Below are 5,804 nucleotides of genomic sequence, written 5' to 3'. Positions count from 1 at the left end.
TTATATTTCATTTGTAAACTCTGCATATCAGACACTTTGGTCATTTTATTAAATCAACTCAATGTCCATCACACTATATACTTAAAGGGAGCCTGTCACCACATTTTCACAAATACAGCTAATGACCGGTACCCACAGAGCCCTATTAAATAACTGACACCTGCCTTTTGCCTAAAAATTGTTTCCCTTACATCCCTATTAATCAACTTTATATTCTATTCCCTGGCATTAGAGGGGGTGGCCAGCCCTTCCCATCTTTTCCTCCTTATGTTCCATGCCTTTACTCAGCAGTCAGTACTTTATGTCATGTGACCAGGGTAATTGCATCTCAGGACCTCTATCCAGTTAAATTTGCAACATATAGTCCATGTATGTATCTGATCACATGAAATTGCAGCATGCCCATCTCAGGACCTCTATCCAGTTAAATTTGCAACATATAGTCCATGTATGTATCTGATCACATGAAATTGCAGCATGCCCAGGCTCGGACTGGCCTGGCGGGGGGGCGGGGTATTCCCCGGTGGGCCCCTGTCCCAGTCACCCAGAGCCGGATTGGCGCTATTGGAGCACCAGTGCAGTGACCCGGACTATTTTGCTGAGGCCCCAGCCTGGTGCTGCAATAGTGCCAATTATAATCTTCTTGGCGCCACCATGGGCCCCGGCCGACAAGCAGCAGTAAGGCAGGGGCCTCTGTCCATCTGGACAGGAAGCTCCTGCCCGCGATACTCTAGTGCTCGATGCGGCCATTTCCTGCCGCTCGAGCACTATTACTAGAGCGATGTGGCCGGAAGAGCAACCCCGCACGTCGCACATCACTCTTTGAACTTGGATGCGCGGCCGCGTACCCTTTCCTGTCTGGCCGCAGGAAGAAGGAAGAAGACGTGGGAGCCAGAGGTGAGTACAAGATTTTTTATTTTTACTAACAGCAGTAAAAGATGGTGGGGCCCGGGGGCCGAATATATACAATAATGAATTAATTATAATGTTATTATATTATTATTATTATTAATAATACATTATGGGGGGCATTATATTCAATTATCATGGGGGGAGCATATTCATTAATTATGGGGGGGCATTATATTCAATAATTCATTATGTGGGTACCAGTATATTTATAAATTATTTAAGGCCCAATATATAAAATGGTTGACACACTCCCCACCTTCAAAAATCTGTAACTTTTTTTTATTTTTCCATGTACAGAGCTGTGTGATGGCTTATTTTCTGCTTTACAAATTACACTTCAAAATGTTGGTATTTCATATTCCATGCCTTGTACTGGGAAGCGGGAAAAAAATTCCAAATGCAGTGAAATTGGTAAAAAAAACGCATTTGTGACGTTTTCTTGTGAGCTTGGATTTTACAGATTTCACTGTACGCCCCAAAGAATACTTTATTCTTTGGGTCGGTACGATTATGGTGATAACAAATTTGTATAGGTTTTATAATGTTTTCATACATTTGAAAAAATTAAAACCTCCTGTTAAAAAATTTGGGGGGGGATTTTGCCATCTTCTGGCGCCAATAACTTTTTTATACTTTGGTGTATGGAGCTGTGGGTGGTGTTGTTTTTTTGCGGATTTTGCAGAAGTTGTGGTGTGAGGGGTATATATGATATATGCGGGGGCACAGTGTGGTCAGTTGTGTATGTGAGGGTCAGGTGTGAGGTTTATATAGGATGATGCCGACCATGTCTGTTTTATGAACCCGCAGAAAGTCATGGATGGAAGAAATCACCGGGAAGATCAGACAGAAGGGAGGAGACGGCATCAGGGACGTCACCTGTAAGTCATTGGATGACACTGTGGCCTCTGTGCAGGACTGGTATCTACTACTATATGGTCATTATATACTGGTAGATACTGCTCTGTGTGTAGGTTATCATATAGTATTGCAGTATTATTTAGTAATTATGTAGAAGTGATAATGAGGATGTAATGTTATTATGTGGGCCTTGTACAGAGGTGTCAGTAGTGATATTGCCCTTTGCTCGGTGGTGTTTGTATGATAACAATATGGCGGTAAAGTTCATCAGTAAATGGAGTTTATATGTGGTAAATTATTGGTAATACCGGTCTGTGTATAGAGTCCTGTTTTCATTATCTGTAGGTTGGTATTCTCTTCATGTTGTGGTGATGCTGTGGGTCACAGTTTGGAGGGATTATTTGGAAATTGTTGCGCTATTGTTTGGAATACTGGTCTTGTCATAGTTTTAATTGGTATCAGTACAGGCAGTCCTCGACAAGATAGATTCTGCAGGTTTGTTCTTAAGTTGAATTTGTATGTAAGTTGTAAACTATATCATTTTAACCCCAGCTGCATTTATTTATGTCTCTGTGGCAATTGTATTTTAAAAATGTTGAGTTGTCATACGAACCAGGATTAAAGCTTCATTTCCGACACTTTAGATAATTGTTACAGATGTTTATTATAGTCTAAGGCTAAAGTACAGTAAATTGCCAACATCCAGAGGTCCATTTGTAACTAGGGGTCGTCTGTAAGTTGGTTGTTCTTAATTAGGGACTGCCTATTGTACTATCATTGTTTGGTAATAGTATAGTGGGAGTATTTTTTGGTTTATCGTGGACCAAAATTGGAACTGGTTTAGTTACCGATAGGTAGGAGTTTATAAACCAATCTAAAAGTAAATATACCGATGTTTCTAAAATCTCTAGAGCTTGGGCTGATATTTGAAACCGTATAAGGCCACATTTACATGACCGTCCATGGGGTGTATTTGAGGCTGCAAGCGTGCGGTCATATATATGTCCCCATGTATGCCCCAACATGTGTGGCATCATACCTCTCCGTGCACAAGGAAAAGATGTCCTACCTTCCCAGTTTGTGCAGTGTACATCCCTCCTCCTCACCAGCACTGGACAGCGGGCATACGTTCATGTGAATGTAGTCTAAGTATCTGGTATCTCGTTACAAAAATAGTTTTGAGAGGGGCCCCGCATCGGCTGCCAAGCTGGGGGGGCCCTGTCCTAAATGAGGTGCTCCATAGAGCTGGGACTCTTAATCTGGCCCTGCAGACACCTGAAGCTATTGCAGGTTCCTCCATTTGCAGGGCTGCCATAGCAACGATCAGCACCTCCCGAAAACGGTGCGAGGGGCCTTGTGGGGGAAAGACCCCCCCCAAAGGCAAGTTAAATGCTGCGGTGTTACCCGGGGATGTCAGCGGTAGGTGGGCCCCCAGAATCTATTTCACTGGTGGGCCCTAGGCCCCCCAGTCTGACCCTGAGCATGCCTACATAAATTTATACTCCTCCCCATTCTCCATGGAGGCTGCTGTGATGCCATGTGATCAGATATATACACGGGGTTGATGTTGCAACCTTTAGATGTCATCACCCTAGTCACATCACTTGAAGTGGGCAATGATGTAACGGATCTCTTTTAATGTTCCACATAGAAGCATCCTAGCAGTAAGATCTGGAACAAGGAGGCTGATTAGACTCTTATCAGGTGATTTGATCGTAGATGCGCGCCCACACCAAGATTAAGCTACACAAACTGCTTCAGCCTGCGTTTACATTACATTTTGAGATACATTGCAAATGCATTGGGCAAAATGATCTAAGTGCTGACGTTATTAGTCATTGCTGTTAAAGGGGTTTTCCCATGAAGACAAGTTAGGCCCGATCCACGGGATAGGGCCTGATTTGCTGATCAGTGGGGATCTCAGTGTTGAGACCCCTGCAGATCGTGAGAACGAGGGGTTCGACCGATCCCTAGCTGCTCCTCAGGGTGCGGTCACATGTCGCGTTTAACGCATGTGTTTAAAAACGCATTGGAATAGCTGAAGAGTGATTTGCCTAATTAAACAGCTGTCAACCCAATGCTTTAATGGCTGTGTTTTGTAATCACACGTTGAACACAGCTGTTCAATTAGGCAAATCACTCTTCAGCTATTCCAACGCATGCGTTAAACGCAACGTGTGACCGCACCCTCAGACTAATAGAGCAGACGGCCGCGCACGACCATTCTGCTCCATTAATCTCTATGGAGTATGGAGCTGACGGAGATGGCCGCGCTCACCGGTCTCCATCAGCTCCATAGAGATTAATGGAGCATAACGGTCATGTGCGGCTGTCTGCTCCATTAGTCTAAGGAGCCGTGTCTTCATGGGGAAAACCCCTTTAATGTTAGCAGCAACACTGTTTTGCCATTTTAACAAAATGTATATGCATTCAGTGATGCTTTTCTGACGCCCTATCCCTAGAATGGAAATAAAAATGAGCTCTACGGTTAGGTACATCTTGGGCATTGCAACTTCCCAAAAGTTAGTCCCAGAGGTGAATCTCATAATGGTAAATAGTGTCCAAATTTTCACCATTTAGCAACACATAAAAATTTTTATAAAATGTGAAACATTCCCCAAAATGGCAGCAATGAAAATGTAAGTTTATTCTGCAAAAAACAACACCTTACATAGCTACTTACACCATAGTATAAAAGATTTATGTCATAAAATGAAAACCATATAAGAATCTTTATTTTTAAAAGCTTTTTAAAATGAATAAATCCTATATAAATTTTGATATCCCCATGATCATAAACAGCCCACAAGAAAATAGTGCAAATGTCTTTTTCCATCAAATTCATTGCATTTGGATTTTTTTTTATATAGCTTCCCAATACACGGCATGGAATATTATCCCCTTAAGGATGGAGGGTTTTTTTTCGCTATTTTCTCGCTCTCAAACTTAAAAAAATCTATAACCTTTTAATTTTTGCATAACAAATTTTACTTCTCAGTGACATTATTTATTATTCCAGGCCATGTACTGGGAAACTGGAAAAAAATTCCAAATGTGGTGAAATTGGCAAAAAAAACTTTCTTGTGGGCTTAGTTTTTACAACTTTCAGTGTGCTCTCCACATAACAACTCTGCTTTATTCTTTGGTTCGGTACTATTACGGTGATAACATATTTATGTAGGTTTTATTGTGTTTTAATACATTTTCAAAAATTAAACAAATGTGTAAAAAAAAATTTGCCATCTTCTGATGCTAATAACTCTCATACTATGGTGTACGGAGCTGTGTGAGGACTGTGCAACATTTTGATCAATTTTTATTACCATATATACTCGAGTATAAGCCGAGACCCCTAATTTTACCCCCCCCAGTATACAGCCTGCCAGCCCCCAGTAGTATACAGCCTGCCAGCCCCCTGTAGTATACAGCCTGCCAGCCCCCCAGCGCTAAAAAACAAAAAACTTGTATACTCACCCTCCGATGTTGGCGGGGCTCCCTGATGTCGGCGCGTCCCGTCTTCATTCTTCTCCGCGGCTCCTCTTCTTTCTTCGGTCATGGACGCGGACATGTTTTCTTCCAGCAGGCACATACTATGACCTGGCCGCTGCTGACGTCATAGATGCGCCGGCCAGGAAGAAAACATGGCTGCGTCCATGACAGAAGAAAGAAGACGGGACGCGCTGACATCGGGGACATCCGAGAGCCGCTCCGACATTGGAGGGTGAGTATGTAAGGTTTTTTTTTTCTTTTAAGTGGGTTAAGACTTACGTATAAGCCAAGGGGACGTTTTTCAGTCATGGCCAAAAGTTTTGAGAATGACACAAATATTATATTTTCACATGATCTGTTGCCCTCTAGTTTTTAGATGTTTTTATCACATACAGAAATACAAGTGCAATCATATTATGAGTGACAAGCTTTTATTGACGATTGCTGGTCCTTCTTGGGTGCCCTGGAGCTTTTTTGGTAGAAATGGAACCTCTCTCCTTGAATTCCTTGATGATGCGATAGATTGTTGACTGAGGTGCAATCTT

Source organism: Engystomops pustulosus, chromosome 2 (assembly GCF_040894005.1).
Source record: "Engystomops pustulosus chromosome 2, aEngPut4.maternal, whole genome shotgun sequence".
Taxonomy (NCBI): Eukaryota; Metazoa; Chordata; class Amphibia; order Anura; family Leptodactylidae; genus Engystomops; species Engystomops pustulosus.
The sequence above is the reverse complement of the archived record's forward strand: the minus strand, read 5'-3'. Positions refer to the sequence as shown.